The sequence below is a fragment of the Mustela lutreola genome, chromosome 2 (assembly GCF_030435805.1).
Source record: "Mustela lutreola isolate mMusLut2 chromosome 2, mMusLut2.pri, whole genome shotgun sequence".
NCBI classification, from domain to species: domain Eukaryota; kingdom Metazoa; phylum Chordata; class Mammalia; order Carnivora; family Mustelidae; genus Mustela; species Mustela lutreola.
In genome coordinates, this window is record NC_081291.1 from 223,805,329 (window position 1) to 223,827,780 (window position 22,452).

Below are 22,452 nucleotides of genomic sequence, written 5' to 3' on the forward strand. Positions count from 1 at the left end.
AGGCTAAAGTGCCCCATCCTCTAGCCTGCCCCCCACCCCGTTCATTCCCAGCCAGCCTTTCTGTCGCCATCTGTGGCGGGTCCTTGGGCCCCACCCAGCACGTGCCATGGAAGCGCAGTCTGGTGGGGGCAGCTGTCCGCCGTAGCTCAGTGGGGGGCCCTGGGCCGCACTAGGAGGTCTCTAGGGGAGGGGACAGTGGCAGGTGTGAGTGAGGAAGATGTCCGCTCCTGCCTCCTGCCGGCTGAGCTCCTGTCCCAAACACAAACCGGTGCTGGAGGTCCCGGGCGGGTGGGTGAGGGGTACACAGAGGCCGGCCTGGGGCTGACCCAGCATTACTACGGAACAGGCTGGGGATGCCGTCTGGTGGGGGGCCTGAGGGAGTGCGATGGTCATCTGCTAGTTCCTGCTGTGCTGCTTGTGACAGAATGCAAGTCACAGCAGCTCATCATGTGCAAGAGGGTGGGTTGTCCCTCCCAGAAGGAAGCTGGATGCAAGATGTTGGGTCAGCAGCCCGGTCTCTTACTCCTCCTGCTGCTAAGCAGCTGCTAGCACCCCAGCTATCACGTCCACATTCCAGTCAGGAAACGGGGAGGCCGAGGGCAGATGGTGGTTTCCTTTGCAGAGGGCAGGGCAAGGCCTGGGCTTCCTGCGCAGAGCCGTCCACCACGTCCCCCAGTGAGCTCATGTGTGCAGCACGTCCTCTCGCCAGGTCCTCGTGTTGCCGGTCCTGCTGCCTGGGGGTCTGAGCTGCCCCCTGACCTGGGGCCACGGTGAGCTCTTCGTTGCTGACCGGACGCGCAGCAGCGCTGGGGAGGGGTCGGTGGCTGCTGGTGGCCGGGTGGTCGGGACGGCTCCTCTGCAGGTCTGATGCCGCAGGCCCTGGGCCCAGGCCAGACATCCAAGGGCAGGACCAACAGGTGCCCCTAAGAAGGCAGCTAGTGGTCCTGCTGTGGCTCAGCCCTGCCCACGTCGCTCTGACCCTTCAGGTGGGGGTGGGGTGGGTGTGGGTAGAGGGAGAGGCACCCGGAGCCCGGAGGCGGCGGGACAGCGGAGGCGCTGCAGGAAGGGAGGGGCCGGAGCTTCAGCCAAGTCAGTTGAGGGGCCCCCGCGCTGGGGTTGGGGACAGCTGGAGCTGGGCCGTTGAACGTGTCGTGTCTGATGAGGAGCCCTGTCCTGGCAGCCGTGTCGCCTCCCGGCCGCCCTGGTCCCGGGCTTCCGCTGGAGCTTCCCCTGGAGGAGGGGAGGGTCCGAGCGGGGCCCGGCTCAGCCACGGAGGCAGCCTTGGTGGACAGCGCCTGGGTTCCGGGCAGGGATCGTCCTGATGGGTGCAGGGTCGGGGCCCCTCGTCTTTTAACACTCGTGTGTATTGTGCACGTCTATCCGGAGTAGCACAGAGCCCCGCGCGTGTGTGGGTAGGTGCACACATGGTGCTCGCACGCGGGCACATGCTTGTGGACAACGCGGGTTTGTGCGTGCGGATAGGCGCGCATTCTGGGGACGGCCTCCTGGAACCCCTGGTGAGCGGCCTGCTGTTTTGGCGGCCCTCTCGCGTGCTCAGAGGGCGTTCAAAAGGAAGAGTCTTCCTCCTGTGTGAAGGGCTTGGGGAGGGCTGGGGAGGGAGGTGTTTGGGAGGGTTTGGGTGTCTCGAGGTTCCTCTAGAATTGGCCGCCGTCTGCCCTCTGTCCTGCCAGTGCCCCTAGACCCTGAGGCCACCGCAGGGCAGCCCAGCTGGAGGACCTGGGCTGGGCACCGTGCCTGGCTCCTGCGCAGCTGGGCCCCCCGGCTGCTGGGGTGGGACCGGCGTGGGACCGCGCGGGAGGACTTGCAGTGAAAGGGGGAGCGGAGGGCCGGGCAGTCAGGCGGTCGGGCGGCCGGCCGCAGCCCCACATCGTTGTCAGGGCCGCAGGCGGTGGCCAGTCCGCACTCCCCCTCTCGGTGCTCCTGTCTCTTCTCTCAGAGCTGCCTAGACCCTGGAGGGGGTTGCCCTTCCTGACAGCACAGCCCTGGGGTGGGGACCTTCTCTGGGGACCAGAGGCTGGGCTTGGGCCCCACATTGTGGACAGGCCTGACCCTGGGAGCAGATGAGGGTTCCCCTCTTCCAGAAGAGTGCGGGCTGAGCTGCACGGCCCTGGTTTTAGAAGTCAGGCACAGCTCACTTTCCCGGGCTTGGCCAGGAGCCCTCAGAGGACCCTGTGACCCTGGTCCTGCTTGACCGAGGGTACTGACGAGTCCATGGCATTGGCTGAGGGTGAGGGGCAGTAACAGCCCCTGACCCTCAGCCATTCCTGTTCTAGGACCAAGTGCTCCTTGAGTCAGTTTTGACTCAGCAAATTCAGCAAAAAACAGACTTTGCTGACCTTGAGTCAGCAAAACTCCTCCGTCAGTTTTGCCCAGGAGAGGGGCACTGGTGAGTCCAGATTTGGACGGGAGGCAGCACAGGAACACATGGTCTGACCCAGGAGATGCTGCTGCTGCTGGGGTCACAACCTGGGGGTGGTGGGGGATAGGGCCGTCCTCTGGAACACCTGGTCCCACTTTTAAGGACATACCTGCTGTGGGGCACATGTGTGGGACTGTGAGCGTGCGTGTGCGCGTGTGTACACACATAGCATGTTATGTGCATTTGTGCGGGCACACGTGTACACGCAGCATGTGTTATATTGCACGTGTGCACACATAACGTGCATGGGTGGACGTGTGTGTAGTGTGGTGCGTGCGTGTGTGTGTGCAGCATACAAGCTTCCGTGTGCAAACTCAGATGTTCCCGGTAGGCGTGTGCTTTCCTGCGCATAACTTCCTGTCACTCCTGCTTCGGGAGCCCTTGTAGCGACTCGGATGAATGTTACTGAATTCCTTTTTGGCTCCTGTTGCGAAAGTCATGTGTTGTGTTATTTTGTTATTATTTTTCCTGCTGGGGGGCGAACGGTGTGATTAGGTGTGATTACTTTTCCCCAGCCTGCTCAGCTTTGCATTCCTGGGGTCATGTGCTTGGCTCGGGTCATGTTTCTGTTGCTGGGGTCCCTGAGCAAGAGGTGCAGCCTGGGCTTCTGGAGAACCCGCGGGTCTCCAGGCAGCATTCCGCTCAGTGTCTCTGAGCTTCCGCTCTCGGGGGGGCGTGGGGGGTGGCGGGAGGAGGCAGGTGTTCCCTGCCATGGGTCCCCGAGGTTGGGGCCCACCGCACAGGCCTGGTGCTGCAGCTCCGGGTGTGTGGGGGTGGGGGTGGGGTGGCTCAGCGCAGCCTCCAGCCCCGATCTCCTGGGGAGGGAGCCCTGAGGTTCTGCAGAGGCCACCATGGGCCCTGCAGGGCCCCGCCTGGCCCGCCCCGCACATGTACTGCTCCTCACACTCCAGAAGGAGCAGGTCACTGCTGTGGCCACCACCCCTCTCTGGGGTTCTGCCATGGGCCTTCTGCTTGGTCCCTAAACGGCCAGGCCTGCACTCCTTGCTGGCGCTGTAGCCTGCTGGTGTCTCCTTGCCATCTGTGACAAGTCCCGCTGCATAAGGAACATTTCCTGAGTCGCACTGTCCTTCCTGGCAAGCTCTGTGGGGCCTCTGAGCCCGTCTGAGCAGGACACCCGGGAGACAAGGCCAGAACAGTGGTGGGCATGGCCTGCCCCCATGCCACCCCCCACCCTCCCCTTGGGCTTGACTGTAACTGTGCTTGAAAGGTGTCCGCTCAGGGGCCTGATCTCTGGGGATGTGGAAGGGGAGAGTCGTGGGGCATGGGCAGCCCCAGGAGGGAAGCCTTGAAGGACCCACAGAGGACCGTGTGCCCATGGCCACCTCCAGCGGAGGCCCAGGGGCCTGACGACCGATTCTCAGAAGCCTGGGGCACTGGGGGCACATTGGCTGTGTTGGCTCCGCCGGGGTTGCTTGGGGCCGAGTGGCCTCATCCCCAGTGTCAAGGCTGCCAGGGCAGGGACACCCTGCTTTAACCCTCCCCACTATCCCCAGCTTGTGGTAGGCCTGCACCCCCGCCCTTGGATTTGGGCACAGCCATGCTCCCAGTCTGGCCTCAGGCGTGAGGGACATGTGCCACTTTGGGGGATGCTTCCGGAGTCCATGTGTGGTGCACCGTGCTGGTGTGGTGACCGGCGGGGCCACAGATGGTGGCCTCTTGGCAGCCTGGGCTCCCACTGTGCACACCACAGGGAGCCCCAGGCCACCGCAGCGGAAACCACTGCCCCTTCATGGATGTTCCTTCCTGTGACGGCCGCACCAGCCAGAAGACAAGGGAACAGACAGCAGTACTTTGGCTGCCATCCCTCGGCCAGGCCAGAAACACCCGGAGACCGAGACGACAGGTGTCCGCCACAGCGAGCCGCGCGCCGTCCCACGCGCACGCAGGCTTCTCTCTGGCACGGTGGGGCTGGCGGGACAGCGGGAAATGACTCTAATGCTCTGCGTCCAGCTTGAGTCAGAGTCGGCAATAGCATGTGACTGCTGAGTGCAGAAGACAGGGCCCACGTAAGCTTCTAGAAGGCGGCCAGAAATGCACTCTGAGGAAAGCTGGTCATCTTAAAGGGCCTTGAAACAACCCAGAGAGTATCAAAATCGGGGCGCCGGGGCACTTGGCCGGTTGAGTGTCCGACTGCTGATCTCGGCTCAGGTCTCCGCCTCAGGCCCGGTGTTGGGCTCCATGCTGGGCATGAGTCTACGTAAAGATAGGGAGACGGGGTGCCTGGGGGGCAAAGCCTCTGGTTTCAGCTCAAGTCGTGGTCTCAGGGGATCGAGCCCTGCATCGGGCTCTCTGCTTGCCAGGGAGCCTGCTTCCTCCTCTCTCTGCCTGCCTCTCTGCCTACTTGTGATCTCTGTCTGTCAAATAAATAAATAAAATCTTAAAAAAAAAAAAACAACCCTAAAATAATACATGAATTCCAGCCCTGCCTGGCGTGTTCCGAACCCGTGCAGGCTGTGCCCTGCTCCGCTGCTGCCTTCCCGTGCCCGGCACGCATCCCCCCCCTCCCGCCCGGCCCATCCCCCACACCTGTCCTATCCCCCACACCTGTCCCATTTCCCACACTTATCATCTCTGACACTGTTGCACCCCCCAAACCTAGTCCCACACACCTGTCCTAGCCCTGGTGAACGTGTCGGGTGTCTGCCCTCGGTAGCTACCATTCAGGTGACACAACCCTAGTTGTTCGTGTCCCTGAGCCAGGTGGCTGGCAGTGGGGCGGCAGGTGCAGTGAGTGAAACTGCAGCCCCAAGAGCCACCAGGGAACGAGCTGGCCCTGTCCTGAGAAGGTCCGGGGTCCTGAGCCGGCAAAGAGGTTGTGCCCTGGACACCTCACTCCCCACACAGCGCTTCGGAGAACCCCGGGGCTGGAGCAAGGACCTCATGTGTGATGACAGGAGTTGGGGAGACGCCCAGGCACTGCACGCAGGAGCCTTGGCCGGCTGGACGGCGCTGGCCCCGGGGAGCCCTGGGCCCTCCCTTGGAGCCTGGGCTGCCCCAGCCCGGTGGTCCGTCCTCCATCTTGGGCTGTGTCCCCAAAACCGGGCCGCGAGCTGGGAGGGCTCAGGGCGGCTGGAGGGGAAGAGGGGTTGGTGATGGGTCTGTTAGAGCGGCTGTGCTCCTGCGCGCAGGAAGCTGAGTTCCAGGGACTTCTGTTACAGGACGTTCTAACGATTTCCGTGTTAGTTCAGTTCCTTGATTACTAGGCGTTCAGCCGGTGTTTCTGAGCTGCACCACATGCTGCAACTAGGGCCTGTGTGTGCGCCTGTGCCTGTGGGTGCAGACCGGCCCATCATGCGTGCATACGTGTCCCATGTATGTGCACATGAGCGTGCTGTGTGTGCACGTGTTTTCCCAGTGTTGCGTCTTACTGGGGCGCGTGCATGAGTGCGTGTGTGTGGAAGGGTCTCCCTGGGTCTTGGACTCTCGTGTCCAAGGTGTCCATTGGTGTCGGGCGGAGTGCAGCCGTGGGGCTGATTGGTGCGGGGAGGCCGCCCACTCCCGGAGGGGCCCCCGGGCTCTTTCATCGTCCCGTTTAGAGCCAGGTCCTCACCTGGGCCAGAGCTGAGTGGCCTCCCTCTCCCGCCTGGTGGTGAGCCCTGGGTGCCTGCAGCTCCCGACCGGCCGCGTAGGGCTGAGTCGCCTTAATCAGATGGTGTTTCCAGGAGCCACATAGCAGACACGCTTTCCGGAAGCAGCAGCCTGTCTCCCAGGAGGGAAGGAAAACAAGCGGGTGCCGGTGGCCACACCCGGACAGCTGGAGGCCACCCAGGTGCGGGCCGGGTTGGGGGAGGCCTGAGCTTGGGAGCTGCCTCGTGGGAGAGCGGCCTGTACACCGAGGCCTGCTGTCTGGACACCAAGGGCCTCTCTGTGGCGGGGCATGGACGGGTGTGGCTGGGGCCTGGCTGGGCTCTGGGCTCTCCCAGTCAGTCCCCTGGGGCCGGAGGAAGGAAGGGCGGGGACATGAAGTGACCCTTGGAAACAGGCGTCAAGCTCTGCTTTTGGGGCCTGGAGCCCAGCCTTGGGGATGCCCAGGGGCCTGCATGCAGGCTCTGGTGGGGGTGGCGTGCACGTGGGACAGGGGAGGGCCATCTGTGCCCATTGGTCCCCCAGGAGGCTTTTTAGAATCTGCTCTTCCCGCGTCTGCACAGGAGCCACGGGTCCACTGAGGCCACCTTGGTGGGCAGGGTCGAGCAGGCTGTGGAAACAGGAGAGGCCCCGCCTCCACCCCTGCTGTCCTAGCTCCTCCTGGACCCTCAGGCCCCTTGCCTGTCCTGCCTGGCCTCTGGTGGAGCTCTGCTCCTTGCCGCACAGACGGGAAGGATGAGCCAGGCCACCCCCCCTCCCCGGGGTAGGCTCTGCAAACAGTGAGGTGCTCTGCACGCGCACAGTTTCCAGGGCGGACATTGCTGAGGGGACCTCCTGGGGGGCCAGGGAGGGAAGGGGGAGGGGCGGCCCAGCCTGGGTCAGGGGTGCTGGGCAGCAGCCTGTCCCTGCGCCCGGCCTCTGGCTGAGTCCCACACTTGGGGGAAGAAGAGAGGGTTAAGGCCCTGGCTCCCAGCGGCACCGCAGGCTGCCCAGCCCGGAGGTCCCGATCTGCTGGCGCGGGAGTGGGGGTGGAAGTGCAGATCCGAACCCCTCTCCCAGGTGATTCTCCGGGGCAGCGGGGTTCCAGGCCCTCTGGCCCAGGTGCAGAGGAAAGGCCTGCTGGGCGGTGGGTCCATGGCCAGCCCTCCCAGCCCCCGCGTCAGATCGGACGTTCCTTGCCCTGGTCACAGGCTTCCCCGGAGCCCCTCCACCTGGCCCCTCTGTCCCCCCGGGTCGGGACTAGCCTGTCACCTGCAGGAGTAACCCCTCTTACCTTCAGGTTCAACTTTGCTGGTGAGTTCCCCCGGACACTGCTGCGGACGGAGCCGTCTGCTCCCCAAGGGACGAGGGGGCGGGGGGTGGCCTGTGTGCACAGGTGCACGCATACTGGATGATGGGGCAGTCACCGACAAAACCCCACGCAGGAGTGACCTCCGCCCCTGGGACTGGGCTGCCTGTCCCCGCAGGGCCCCCACCCCCACCCCAGCTCAGCGGTTGACTGTGCGAGGCCCCCACAGGACCCACCAGCAGCCCTCATTCCCTGCCCGAGGCTGGGGACATCAGGAATTGGGCACCTCCTGCTTGCCACCCTTGGTCCCCATGCCCCCGGACACAGGGAGTACCCTGAGGTCTGCAGGAGTGTGGGGGAGCAGAGGCCGGCCGGGTCCCGGGAGCTGGGGAGGGAGGGGCTGCCGAGGGAGCCGAAGGCCTGGCTCTAGCAGACGGCGGGGGCCTGGCCTCCGTGGGCACCCCCCACTCTGGAAAGCTGGAAGGGTCCTGACATGCAGAGACGTGGGCACGGGATGCTGGCACGGGCCCTGCTCCTCCACAGCCCCCAGACCTGGGCCCCATGACCCGGGGCAGGGCCTGACCTCGTCCGGCTCTCCGGCTCCCGGCCAGCCGGCTTGTGCTCTCAGGACATGGGGCTCCAGCCACTCCTGCCCCTGGTTCCCGTCGGCCGCTGCTCAGCCTCCCTGGGGTGTGAGTTGCGGTGGGGCGGGCGGGGGGGGTGGTCAGGAGGATGGGGCTTACTCTGAAAGGAGTGTTGGGGGGTGTCCCCCCTCTGACCTCTGAGCTCAGTTTCCCTAACCCCTGCGGGCTGCAGCCCTGGTCCCCGATGCTTCTGTGGTGCCTACAGTTCGCCATCTACATCTCCAGGGCTGGACTGTGTCCTCCTGCCCCGTGTTGGAGCTCCGGATCGGGTCGTGCAGCGACTGTGCTCTCGGGGAGAGTGTGGGTTTCCTGCCCACATGATGCTCTCTCCTGAGCTACCGAAATGTGGTGTGAGAGGCCGAGCCCGCGCCCCCGCCTCTCCCTGCAGGACCCCAAGCAGCTGGGGTGGGGGCTGCTCTGTCTGTCACGATGAGAACCAGCCCCCGTGGCTGTTTTTGCTCTGCTGGGGCTGGACGTCCTTGGTCCGGGGCTGGGGGATGGACGTTTGGGGTCCAGGGCTGGGGGACAGACACCGAGGGTCCAAGTGTCAGTGTTGGACGTCTGGGGTCCAGAGCTGGAAGATGGATGTCCTTGGTCCGGGGCTGGGGGACAGACGGCCATGGTCCAGGCGTGGCCAGGGCTGGCTTCTCCCCAGGTTGTTCTGTCTCAGTTGCATGGATGCCATCCCCCCGCCTGCCCCATGTCCTCAAGGCGGCCTCTGGGCTGTGTCCTGATCTCCTCGGGACACGGGTCAGATAGCATCAAGGTCACCCTAGTGACCTCATTCTACCTCAGTCCCCTCCATGTAGACCCCGTCTCTACGGTCACGTTCTGGGTGCTGGGGTTCAGGGCTTCAGTTCATGACAGGGCTTTGGCATCCTTGGGTCTGTGTGCCCTAGCTGCTCACCCAGCCGGCCACTGGCATTTCTGGGCTCTGGGGGTTCTCAGGGGGGTCGCACCTGTGTGGAGGCTGAACCTCCGATCTGGAGATGGCCGGGCTGTGGGCCAGACCCACATGGACCCTGCAGGCCCTCACTGGGCCCCTGCGCCCTCCTGTCTGCCAGGACAGTTCTGGTTCTCTTGTGATGTTTGCAAAGCCCGCAGCAGCGAGCTAGTCTTCACTGGGACGTTTTCCTGGTGATTCCGTCCCCCAGCAGCCCTGGCTGCTTCCTCGCGGAGGCACAGAGTAAACAGGAGCTGTGTGTGCCCTGCTCGCCCACACGGGTCCTGCAGACGTGGCAGGTGGCAGGAAGCGGCCCTCATGTGTGTGGCTCGAGGCCACTGCAGCAGGGCCGCGGCGGTGCACTGGCCCCCATCCCGGGAACGCCTGCCTGCGGTTCTCCTGAGCTCTTCGTGGGAAAGACGTTGCATGAGCTCCTGCTCTGTCCCGGCGTCCTCACGGGACCTGCAGCCAGCTGGTCAGCTGCAGGCCACCTGTCCCCCCAGCCGATGCCCGGGCCCTGTGACCTGGTCACTCAGCCCTGCGGATGTGCCCCTCAGGCCAGACATAGGGCAGCCCTTGGGGTGCCGGGGCATGGGGCGTCTGTGGGCGGGCTCCTGGGTACTTCACAGCTGTCTTCAGGGGACCCCTGGGTGTCAGTTTCAAGGTTGTGCAAGTAAAGGGCTCATTCCCGGGATTGTCCCCAGTAAAGAGACTTCCTGCCCCGGTAACTTCACTCTGCCCAAAAAAGTGCAGCAGAACAAAACCAAACCACCTTAGGAAGGTGGACATGGAGGGACGCCCTTCACGGCTCATGAAAGTCCACCCCGATTCTTGGCCTCCATCGTGTCCAACGGCAGCGCAGCCACCCGTCCTGTCCAGCTCGGGTCCGGCGGTGCCCCGTACGCACCCAGGGCGGGGGAGCCCCTGCAGAAGACGAGACACGGGGAAGGTGTCTTACCCCAGAAGTTTCCTCTACAACAACGTCATCCATTTAGAAAATAGAGAAATCTGGGTATTCGCCTGAAAAATGCCTCCCCCCCCCCCGAGTTGTGTTCACGTTCTCGTTTCCGGGATCCGTGAGTATCCCCGTGTGTGGCTAAGTGTGTGATGGGGTCAAGGCCTTAGGGTAAGGAGGTGGGTCTGTGTGTCTGGCTGGGCCCCAAGGCAGCCACAGGGGTCCTTGCGAGAGAGGCAGGGGCCTCGGGTGGTGCACGGAGGGGAGGCACAGAGGACACCCCTTGGCCTGTGCCCCTGCTTGCCTCCTCCGGGGAGGGGGCACCCCGTCGGGAGCGCAGGAGGGCCTTCCCGGCTCGCCCGCTAGCTGGCGGGAGATGCCCCTGCCCGGCTCTCCTGTGATCCCAGGTGGAGGGCGCGAGGTTGGGAACAGGGAATCAGGAGACCTTTGGGGGGGGGGGGCGGGCTCAGCGCCTCGCCTCCCGCCTGCGCCCGATTACCTGGAACGGAGAAGAGCTTCGGCTGAGCACTGTGGCCAGAGGGGCCTGGGCCGCTGGGGGCGTGGCCTGACCCTCGTTGCTATCCGAGGCGCTGGAGGCCTCTGTTTCCAGGGTGGCTGCCGTGAGGGCTGAAGGGGAGCATCACGTCCTTGTCCAGGTGTGTCCAGGAGCCCCTGGGGCGGCCGGCCTCCTGCCTGCCCCCTGCACAGCCTCCAGCCAGGGGGCCCTGGGCGCAGCAATGTGTTGGTTCCCTCTTGGGTATTTATCCCCGGGAACTGGAAGCTCACGTTCACGGCCATTTTCCGTGGTCAACCAAACCCCGGAAGAACTTTTCAAGGTGAACGGCGGCAGACGTGCGCACCCATAGCACCCGTCAGACGGGACGGACGAGAGCCAGCTGTGACTCTGGTGGCGCTCTGGGTCTCCAGGGCAGTGTCCAGCCTGACGCAACGGGGTGGATACCGTGCGATCCTGGTTACGGGGCATTCCAGAAAATTCAGAGCTCCCGGTGGTGGTGAGTAGATGCGAATCGCTTCTGTTGGTCGGCGCTTGGGCTCCGCCTGGACGCCCCTGGGAGCCGAAACCCAGAGCCGCCAAGTTCTCTGGACCTGGGGACATCTGTGACTGCAGCCCCGGCCCTGGGATCTCCTGTCGTCCTGGCACTCGTGCAGGAGTGGCCCTGACGTCACGGTCACGCCCTGTGGTGCTCATGGAGAATGCCCATCGTCCTGAGCTGGCCTCCTGAGGAGTGGGAGGCAGCACGGCCCGGAGGGAGTCCTGAGAGGGAGTCGCGGGGCTGTCCAGTATCCCACAGAACCGAAGTCCATGTGGGTCTGGTGGTCACGCGCGTGCTGGGGTTGGTCCAGTGCTCCAGGAGCCACATGACCCTGCTGTTCAACAGCCAGCAAGGGGAGGTGTGACAAGGCAGGAGTCTGCTGCGTCCTGCTTGTCCCACTTTTCGGGAGCGGGCGCTGGGGCTTGGATCCCAGGCTGTCTCTGGCCAGTAGCAAGGGCCTGGCCGAGCTCCCCCCGCCCACCTCTGCTTCCTCCCAGCAAGAGGAGATGGGGTCTGCGTGCCAGATCCGGTCCCTGGAGCCTCTCCACTGGCCCTGACACGGACGCCGGGCATGGTCACCAAGGGCCAGGCGAGAGCAGGCACACAGCTTTCTGACCCCGAGGGCTGGCGTCTAGAATGTCCCGTAGAGACCCGCTCACCCAGCCCACGCACCACAAACCACACCCTTAACGTCCCGGCGGGCGTGAGAAGACGAGGCCTCGCAGGGAGAGCGCTGCCAGCCGGCCGAGGTTGCCGACTGCTGTGGCCAGAGCCCAGGGCGCCCAGCCCAGGGTGTCCGGGCCCGGACGGGGCTGGGCTGCTCCGGGAGACCCGCGGCGGGGAGTGGTGCGGCCAGGTCCCCCGTATCCTGAGTGGCCCCGCTGGGCTGCGTCTCCGCTGGGTGCGCACAGGCTGGATCCCTGAGGGCAGGCAGGCGCCTTCCCCTGGGGCCGCGGGCGCGGTCGCCCGGACGAGCCTGGTGAGCTGGACGAGCCTGGTGTGCCCCACGTGCCGTCTGAGCACTTCTGAGCATGGAGATTTAATTCGTGTTTCTTGAAATCTGCCGTTTAAAATGAAGGTCAGCCCCACTGAGTCCACGGGCCCGGTTCTGCGCCGCCGCCTGTCTCCTCTGTCGGGTCCAGAAGGTTCTAGTCACCTCACCAGAAGCCCCGCCCCCTCCTGCGCTCGCTACCCCCGTGGCCTCTCCTCACGGCTCCCGCCCATCTGTGCGTCTCCCTGTTCTGTGCATTTCCTTCCAGCGGACCCTGGACAGTGACCTTGAGTGGCCGCCTAGCTCCACGCCTGGTGTTGGAGGCCGTCCGTCCCCGGTCTTGGAGGGGCGGCATTCCACACCACGGCCGACCACTCCTCGGGCCGCGGACGCTGGGTGTGCGCTCACCTGTGGGCCGTGGGCACGTGTGTCCTCACGCTCCTGTCACACGGCGGCTCCGAGCCCACCCGGCGGAGATCCCGGCGGAAGCGCCCAGCGCCCTCCCCGCCCGCTGCCCTGCATGCTAGGTTAGGGGACCCACTGGGTTCTTCCCACGTGGCCTGAGGCCACATGGGGCTGCTCCAGAGGGATGTGCTAGGTCTGGCTTCTTTTTCTCATACGTTTATTTACACGTGATTGTTCTGTTATGGATTTCATTCGTGTGTCTTAATTTCACCTTCATTTTTTAAAAACTTTTTAAAAAAAGATTTTATTTCTTTATTTGACAAATAAAAAAATAAAATAGAATAATAAAAAAAGATTTTATTTATTTATTTGACAGAGGAGAGATCACAAGTAGGCAGAGAGAGAGGGAAGCAGGCTCCCCGCTGAGGAGGGAGCCGGACTCGGCTCTCGATCCCGGGACCCTGAGGTCACGACCTGAGCAAAGGCAGAGGCTTAACCCCCTGAGCCACCCAGGCGCCCCGATTTCACCTTCATTTTTGAGGGACCGTCTCCGTGTGCAGAGTCCTTGCCTGGCGGTCTTTGCAGCTGTCCTCCGGGGCTCCTAGGGAGCCCGGCCCTCTCTCGCCCGGTGTTCTGCCTTCAGGCTTCAACCCCAGCGTGTCCAGGCACAGCGGCGTCCTGGTTTTCCTCTGTGGGCTCTGGTGAGCTGCTACACCGGGCAGACGAGTGTTCTCACCCCATCCGGTGCGTTCGGGGCCTTGTGTCTCCAAATACCCTCTCGGCATATATCAAAACACGTGCTTCCCTGTTGCTGGGGTCCAGGTGTCCACGAGCCTGACTGCTCTGGGCTCCACCGACGCCCTTCCCTGACCTTCCCCAACCTTCCCCACCCGAGGCCGCTGCCCGCGGTTACTGGGCTTCCACAATCTCCTCTGCCTTCTGTGTCTTTGCTGACCCTCCCTGTTTGCCGACACGCTGATCCCAGGCAGCTTCTTAGCTCTTCAGACGTGGTTTCCGTGAAGGCTGGTGCGGGTCGGGGACCGGTGCGGGTCGGGGACCAATGTGGGTCAGGGACCGGTGGTGTCTGTGCATCGCATCTGCCCTGCGTGCGTGGGGGAGAGCTTCCCTCGCTTCTCTGCGTGTCTTTATCATTTTAAAACTAGACACTTGACAGAAGATGTGGAAGCCCTAGTCTCGCCGTCTCTGTGGTTTTGCTGCTGTTTGTACAGTGACTTCATGAACGAGTTCTGGGAAGCTTGTCTGTCTGCAGCTCGCCCGGTGGTCAGCCGAGGATTGGAAGGAGAGCTTCCCAAATTCTGGGAGCCCGTGCGTGCCCCAGGCTTTGTCGCAGGGGCCCCTCGTGTGGCTGTGACCCCCGGCCAGGTGGCCCGCGTGCAGGGTCTCCCCAGGCCCGTACGGAGTGCGGGCACAGCTCTGGCACGCGCACGGCCTCCCAGATTCCCGGGCACGTGTAGGAGCCTCCCCGGTCTCCCCCGGCACATCTCAGTCCCCAGCGCTTGCTGTTAAGCTTGTTGCTGGTCTATTTTTGCCACAACCGCTGTCCACTGCCTCAGGCGGCCGCCGGGTTACACAGCCGCCTCTGATCCTTTCTTCCAGCGAATTCCCGTGGAGAAACGGCGCTTCCTTCCTGGGGTGAGCTCCGGGTCGTGTCGCGTGAAGCTGCTCAGCGGGCGGGTGTGCCGGGCACCGCCAGCCACGGGTCTGGGGGTGGGCTTCGGGCGGGGGGACCCAGCTCCGTTCTGCCCCCTCCCGCGGCTGCCAGGGTTGCCATGGAGACGGGGTGGGCAGATGGGGTTGGGGCCGGTGAGGGTGCCCCGAGCTCACGGTTCCCACCCAGATCCACGCCCTTCCCCGGGGCCTGAGGGCGTCATCGGAGCGTTCTGGCTGCCGCCGTCATTGCTTAACCAGAGAAGAGGCTTTTCAGATGTCCTTCCTCTGCCATTTTATCAGGGTCGTCATTCCAGAAACAGCCTCATAATGTTGACACGTCTGAAGCTCATGCTTGACACGGTCTGACGTCTGTGTGGCCCCAGCGAACACCCCCAGCACCCGCCAGGCTCGTGTGATCCGCGAGCGCTCCCTCCTGCCCTCTGCTCGGCCCGCCATCTCCAGGCAACCACTGACCTGCTTTCTGTCGCTGCAGATGCGCTGCGCTTGTCTCCCGTCTGATGTCAGCGCGATCATCCTGTCAGGCGGCATCATCATTCGGAGACCGAGCTCCGTGGCCGTGCGCACCGTTTCCTGCCGAACGCAGTTCCCTTGTAAGGACGCGCCGCGGCTGGCTGAGCCATGCCTGTCGATGGACATGTGGGTTGCTTCTTGTTTCTGGCTATTAAAAAAAAAAATAAAACTGCTGTGGACATTCCTGCACAAGCCTCATGTGGGCGTGTGCTTTCCTCTCTCCAGGAGGACACATGGCTGGACCGTGTGGAAGGGATGTGTGTGATTTTAAAAGAAACTGTCCAGCTGTTTGGGCGATGCTCACCCCTTTCCATTCCCACCGGCAGCGTAGGAACTGCTCCGCAACCTCTCCAGTTCTTGATGTTGTCGGGCCTTTTATTTCTGGCCTGTTGGTGGATAGCGGTATCTTCTGGTGGTTTTAACTTCCCTAATAACTAACGATGGTGAATCACGTTCTGTGTTCTCATTTATCACTGTAAACTGCCTTTGGTGCATTGTCTGTTCAAATCCATGACCCATTTTCAAAGGGGTTAATTTCTTATTATTGAGTTTTGAGAACTCTTTATATATTGTGGCTACGACTTTTACCGTGCGTGTAGTTTGCAGATATTCTCTCCCAGCCTGTGGCTTCTTTCAGTTCTCCTCACAGCGTCTTTTAAGAAGCAGGTATTTTACATTTTGATGAAATCCCGTTTACTTATTTGTCCTTTTGTGGATCATTCTTTGGGTTTTGAGTCTAAGAAATCCTTGCCTAACCCACAGCCGCAATGATTTTCTTCTGTGTTTTCATGTGGGAGTTTTAAGTCTAGGCTTTCCGTGTAGAAGTGCGATGTGGACCTCTCGTGCCCGGTGTCCCGTGCAAGCTCGTGAGTCCGTGCGCAGCCTGCGTGTCCATGCTCCCCAGGTGGCCAGCCGCCTGCCGACACCTTTGTTCAAGGAACTCCCTTCTCCCCTGAGCTGACCACATTTTTGTCAAATTTTTGTCCACGTGAGCCTGGGTCTCTCCTGACTTTACATCACTCCCGACCCGGCTCCTGATCTGAGGGGACAGCGTTTGTTCTCATCATAATCCTCCGTGTCCACTGTGGGTTCTCGTAGCTGCCCTGGGCACGCGGAGGAAGCTCCCTTCTGTTGGGTTTGCCCCGTTCTTGTCAGAACAGACGCCAGACGGTGTCAGGTGTCTGCTGTGTGTGGCGGTAACCCTGTCCTTCTACTCTGCTCCTCTGGTGAATGACATTGATTGGATTTTGAATGTAACCAGCCTCGGATTCTTGGGCTAAATCCCACTTGGTTACAATGTAGCACTTTTAAAAATTCATCATTGAATTCAATTTAACAAAAGTTTATAGAGGGCGCCTGGGTGGCTCTGTGGGTTAAGCGTCTGCATTGGGCTCAGGTCATGATCTCAGGGTCCTGGGGTCGAGCCCCGCGTCGGGCTCTCTGCTTGGCGGGGAGCCTGCTCCCCTGCCCCCCCTCCACCGCCTGCCTCTGCCTACTTGTGATCTCTCTCTCTGTCTAATAAATAAAATCTTTAAAAAAACACAAATGTTTATAGAACTTCTCACCTATGGAAGATGTTGTATTCTTTTTCTTGTGTATCTTGGCCGATTCTGCGTCCGGAGACCCCCGGCCTCATGGAATGACTTCCTTCCTTCCTTCTCGGTCTGACAGCAGCGCCGTGAGGAACCGCTGTCCGTTCTTACCTGGGAGGCCGAGCTCCCGCTCTGAGGCCGCCCCGCAGGGTTGTCTTCACGGGCAGGTTCTTACAGACTCTGTTTACTCATCAGTCTTGGGCTGCTGGGGACAACCATGGGTCTCCCTGCGGCTTCTCCCCGTGGGTGCTCGCCCGGCAAACCGTGGCTGCCTCGGGCCCCGGGAACGCTCACACCCTCTGCTCAGGATGTCCCCAGGGTCTCCGTGCAGCTGTGCAGCCTGGAAGCCCCCTCCCGGCCATTGGCCGGGCAGTCGGCCAGCCCACCTGCCCTGTGTCCCCTTCCGTGGGCCATCCGTGCCCTCACGCCAGCACTTTGAAGCCCCCGGCCTCATGTGTCTTGTCTGCGCTCCATTGCTTCTGGCGGGAAAAGCAAACCCAGGCCCTGTAGTCCATGGGCTGGACGTGGAGGTCTACTGTATGGGTTTTTATGTGTTTCCTGGAACAAATCTAGACGATGCAGCCGTAGAGGAGGAACAAAGTGAGAATCGCAGCCCAGCTTCTTGGGGCTAACGTGTGGGCTCCTTGATGCTGGGTATTTTCTTGTCCTGCCGTGCTCCGCCCGGCCGAGGGCCGCCCCCACCCCATCTGCAGCTGCTGCTGAGACTCCCGCCCGGCCCTGACGCCAGGGTCCCCGCAGTTCGGGACAAGCCACCAGCAGGGCTCCACCCGCTGGATCCGCGGAATCCTGGGGGGCACGGTGTCCCGAGTGGATCTTGGATCAGCAGCTGTCCGCGGCTTCTGGTCTCTCTCAGAGAGTCTCGTGGCGTGGTCTGTCCTCAGAGTGGCTCCCGAGGTGGAATTTCTGGGTCCGAGTGCGTGGGCATCGCTGAGACACTCGGGCAGATCTCCGTCGGGGGAGGTGGCCATGTTGACCATGTAACAGCAGACGACACAGCCGTGCTCAGAGGCCAGAGGGCGCGTGGGGTACGTCAGGCCCCACAGACCGCACTCCTGGGCCTTGTCTGGCTCTGCCTGCCGGCCCTCTGTGGTCCATGGGCACCCCGCCGACGCGTCACCCCCTTCTGAGTCCAGGCTGCCACTGGAAACCACACCTCCTCCCCCGGATGCAGGTCCCCCTGGCCGGCCCGTCCTGGGTCCACAGCTGTGGGGCAGGACCTCAGTGGAGGCGACTAGGCTACTGAGAGGTGGTCTGGGGACACACCCACAGCCTGACTTGTCCCCCTCTCCCCAGAGGGGATGCTGGGTCTGCAGCCCCATCCCTGACCCTGGGTGCCAACAGAGCACCTCTGTGGGCGGTAGCCTCCGTGCGTGGACAGCAAGGATGGGGGGCCGGGGACTCCAGACCCAAGGGGACCAGTGTCCGTACAGCTGTGCAAGCTGTGCCTTGTACTCTGATTTCCATGCCCACGGCGCATGTGACCGCTGGCTGGCGGGAGATGGCGTGCGGGCCTGGATGGGTGGTGAGGGCCCGGGGACAGAGGTGACCAGGGGAGAGGTCTCAGCAGCACAGCCGCAGCAGACGGCCTTGGTATTGTGGGGTCTGCGCCAGGCCTCGCGTGTTTGGTCCACGGGACACAGTGCTCTCTCAGCTCTGTGCGATGTGTGGCCCCCTGTATGGATGGCTTCTTTTCAGGGCTGCACCGGTGGGAGCAGGAGGTGACGGGGCTCTCAGGTGGTCCTCACTCTCTCGGGCCATCCCTGCTCGCCGCCAGCTCTGCGCGGCCGGGTCCAGTGCAACCGCCGTCCTTTGGTGGGGACTCGGAGCCCCGTTCTGGGGGGAGCCTGGGGGTGGACAGGGGAACAAGCACAGGGACCTGCGGGGGTGACGGCAACAGGAGCGGGGCTGGCGGGAGCTGAGAGCAGAACCTTGGCTGGTGGGGGAGCCCCCGGGGATCTGGGAAGAGCTCTGGGGGTGTGTTGGCGGGAGTTGTGGGTGTGGCCGGAGCCTGCACTGAGGGCCTGAGGAGGAGGAGCAGAGGGCCACGTGGGGCCCCTGAGCCACGCTGGAGGTTTGGGCTGGCCTCTGTGAGCCACAAAAGCCCCTGGAAAGTTCTAGAAGGGGGAGCACGTCTGGCCTTGCATAATAGTATATATCCGCTAGCGATCCGTATTTCCAGTGCAGGGAAAGGGAGGGAGAGGCCGGAGGGCCCCTCAGCTCACGCTCAGCCCCACGGTCGGGTCTGGAAGGCCCCCAGACCTGCTGCCTTTAGCCTTTCGGGATTTTTCCAGAATTCTTGCCGAAGTGGCCTAAGACCAGCAGAGCGGAGCTTCCCCTGACGTTACGGTTGGGCTCCAGTCAGCATGGAACCCCTGTAGCCAGGCAGAGGGGGAAGACCCGCCTGTCCCCCGCATCCCCGGAGCTTCCCGGTTCTGACCAGTCTGACTGCTTGGCCAGGAGGGTCTCCTGTTCTGTTCCTGGAAGGGAAGATACGGCAGAGAAGGGAGGCGATCGCTGTCCTACATGTGGGGTCACAGCCCAGCCCGCCCTTCCCCAGTCACCCCTGACCTCGATTCGCAGACCTCGGGGGTGGTTTCCGAGTGGGTCCCCTGTGGATGCAGCCAGGGAGCCTGGGGCTGGAGCGCATGCGTGTGACCCCCTCTGCACAGGTCTGAACGTGTGACCTCCCCTCTGCGTGGGTCTGAGTGTGACCCCCTCTGCGCGGGTCTGAACGTGTGTGACCCCCCTCTGGTGGGCGAGGCCCAGTGGGGATAGAGGCCGGAATCGAGGTCCCGGGTGGGGCGGGGGCCACCGACCTCGCTCTGTGTCTGGATCTCGGTGCCGGTTAAACATTGTGGTCCTTTTTTGGACGCTCCCTGGGAGTCCACTGGGGTTCCTGAGGCCGGACCCGATTGGAGCTCTTGCAAGGGGGCCTGTGACGCCAGGGCCAAGCTCCCTTCTCCCTGCCGCTTGCGGGCAGGCTGCGCGGACCAGCAAAGCCCCTACGCGAGGGGGCCGCGAGGCTGGCACCTGGGGATCCCCCGCAGAGGCGGCGACCGTCCCCGCGAACCCCACGGGCAGAGAAGCCCCCAGACTGTGCAGTGGGCAGATGGGGACGTGGAGGCCCGGCTCACAGGTCCCCGCGGACGGCACGTGTGCTCAAATTAAGTATTTCTATCCATTTGCTTAATGGATGTTTGATCAGAGGAATTCAAGCCTTAACTGTAAGCAGTGGTTCTGCTTTAGAGTGAATTATTCATAGGGAAATGGGCCAAACATCCCAAGAGATTGGTACTTGGCTTCCGAGCTCTTGTTTTTCTACAAGGATCAGTAAATGCTGGCAGGCGAGAGCAGCAGGGCTCACGGGGCGCTCCTGGAGAGCACAAGGCCGCAGCCAGCCAGGTTGTGGGGTGACTACCTCTTGGACTGGGGGGCCCTGGCTAGAGGCGCTCTGTGTCTTTGGGCACGTTTCTGGTGACCGACCAGGGGATCTGTGACCGTCCGGCCCTGTGCGGGCCGCGGATGGCGGGCTCTGCTGATGCATCCAGGTGGCTGATGGGTGGTGGGCGGGTAAGGAGAGCCCCCAACCGCAGGTTCAGGTGGGACGGAGGGCCTGGCCGGGTGACTCAGGGAGGCCAGGAGCGGACCCGGGTGTGAGGGCCTGGGCTCACCGCCGGTGGAGCTGGGGACCCGTGAGCGCCCCTGGGCTGGCGGGAGCTCCGGGAGTTGAGCACTCAGGGGCGAGCCCCCAGGCCTGCAGCCCACACACCGTGAGCTCAGCAGGGGTCACCCCGTTCCCACTGCCCCGTCGGAGCTGCGGGGCCCGGAACACCCGGGATGTGTTATTAATAGCACTGCTGCCCGGCGCTATGGAGTTCATGCGTGTTTCTTTTAGAAGCTTGAGAAAGTGCAGATCGGCGAGAGGAAGACCGTGCGACTCCCTGGTGTTCTGATAAAGCGCCGCTGGTGTTTGCTTTACCGCATGGCATCTCAGATATGTGGGACCGCGCTATTTCTGTCGCTCTGCACTCTTCTCCATCCGCGTGGGAGCCTCTGTGTGTTCCTCCCAGTGTCACCATGTTAACTGGATGCTCCGTGCTCTGGGCTCCAACGCCTTCTGGGTCACTCGGTCACTTTTCTATCGTCCCCTCAAGGACACAGTAATGGACACCTGTGGAGGCCTCGTGCCTTCATCTGGCCACCGCCTGACGGGGTCCCATGCCCGCACGTGGCCTGGTGGGGCTGACCCCGCCCCTGGCTCTGGCTTGGCCGCCAGGAGCCACGCGTCCTCCCGCTGAGGGACCGGGTCAGGGATGGTTCTGTGGCCCGAGCCAAGCATCAGCACCACCCGGAGAAAGGGGCGTCCTCCTCCGTTCTTGGGGCCCAACAGCCGTGGGTCCCCTCCGGATACCGCATAAAGGAACCAAGCATGGGTTTGAGAGGGACAGTGGCCTGGGGACTGGCCTGGACACCTGGCTTGGCAGGGCCCACGGCAGTGTCCTGCTCCAGCTGTCGTGCTTGTGTGCTTGTCTGATGCAGCGGGAGACACAGCCTGTGCGATCGGGAGCAGAGATGGCGGTGGGAGGGAGCCGCTGCCCCGGATGGTGCCGGGGGCAGTGCCGGCAGTGGCACGACGTGCGCGGCCAGCCCCAGCTGCGGGGTTGTCCTGGCCACCTCCCAGAGACTTCCAGCTGCCTGGGCCCCTGCTCAGTGCCTGTGGGGGCAGAGAGAGACGGAGCCCCAGCTGTGCACGGAGATGCTCGTCCCCAGACGCAGGCCGGGGTGCAAAGTCCAAGCCCAGAGAGCTAGTGGGTAGAGGTGCCTGCTCCCTAGTCCCCACGGCTGATGCGGGCGCTTCTCCGCACGGGCAGGGGTGAATGGCAGCAGCACCGTGTGCTCCCACGGCGCCCTGATGGGGCTGAGCCGGCCAGCGGACGGCATCCAGGCCTGGAGGACAGGGGCTCAGGGCCCACGCCCTGGGGCTGCTGTCCCTGCGGCAGCGGGAGACCACGGCCAGCAGGGACCACAGGGAGTGGTTTTCAGAAAATAAAATGTAAAGAAAGGAAAAGCCAGGGAACACCCACCCCTTGGGGTCTGTCCTGCGCTGGCTACTCGGGCTGGCCTGTCCGCAAGGTCTCTGCCCCCCGATGAACGCCAGGCACCGGAGACCGCGGGGGCCCCAGGAGCAGGAGGCCCGGTCCTCCTTGGAGGCTGGATCTGGACGGGGGAGGCCGGGCACCCCCACCCCGTGTCTCTGCACCGTCCTGTGTGGGCACAGCGGTGCCAAAGTCAGCCGCCGGCCTGGGAAGACAGAGCGGGTTCTTATCTGCTTCCTCAAGGCTCGCGCGCCTGGCTGGCTGGAAATGCGGGGCCCCGCCCGCCACCCACGGTTCCCAGACATGCTCTCGGCCCTAAGCTCCTGGCATCCGGCGTCCTGGCTGGGAAGCGGCCCGTCGCTGGCTCGCTGCTGCTGGGGCTCAGGCGGTGCCGTTGGTCACCACTCTGGTTTTGCAGGCGGCGCACCCTGGGGGCTGTTCCCACATCGCCCCCCGGCTGTCCAGTTCACTGCACATCCCTCTGTCCCCCCCCCCCCCGCCTCCCTCTGCCACACGAGGACGCCACGACTGTTCTGGGACCGGCCGGGAAATGCAGGAGAGCCTGCATGTAGATGTGCATAGGTCCACAGGGATCGGGCCGTGGGCATCTTGGGGACTGCCCACACTGGGGGCTCCCTCACGTGCCCCTGGTGCCATGTCGGGACTATGGCCAGCCGGGGGACCTGGCAGAGGGCCCAGCGTGGTGGGCTGGGGAGGAGCGTGAACAGCACCCAGAGGCCGCACCTGTCCCTATGGGGGGCTGCTCACGCCGGGACCACAGGCAGCCTGTCACCGACGCCAGGGAGTCTTTGTGGCAGGCTCCTGGCGGCGAGGAGCCAGGCTTCTCCAGCATAACTCTCAGGTCCCTAGGGGACAGGCCGGTTCTGCTGTGGTGGCCCAGGGGCCGCATGGCTCACCTGCTCTGGGCAATGCCTGCACAGCTGCCTGGAGGCCTCACCGCGAGGCCGGAGGGGACGGAGGTCCGGAAGGGTCGGCAGGCCCGGAGCGCACCAGAGACTTGGCTTCAGCCAGACGGCACAGCTCGGCCAGGACTGGTGGACAGGCTCAGGGCCCCGAGGACGCCACCAGCCCCCACACCTGCGGCCAACAGGTCGCTCTGGGGCCTCTCCCTGATCTTGGGGCACTGCCGCTGGCTGGCAGTCGCTGGGCCTCGGAAACCACCTGACAGATGCACTGGTCACAGGCTCCACCTC

General features: G+C 63.4%; 1 long non-coding RNA gene across 1 annotated transcript; it reads left to right on the forward strand.

Annotated features, from left to right (window-relative positions):
* Positions 1 to 13,448: 13,448 nt before the first annotated feature.
* LOC131825475 (uncharacterized) lies at positions 13,449 to 14,721 on the forward strand. Its single transcript, XR_009351265.1, has 2 exons — positions 13,449 to 13,980; positions 14,299 to 14,721. It is a non-coding gene; the product is annotated as an uncharacterized LOC131825475 (long non-coding RNA).
* The last annotated feature ends 7,731 nt before the right edge of the window (positions 14,722 to 22,452 follow it).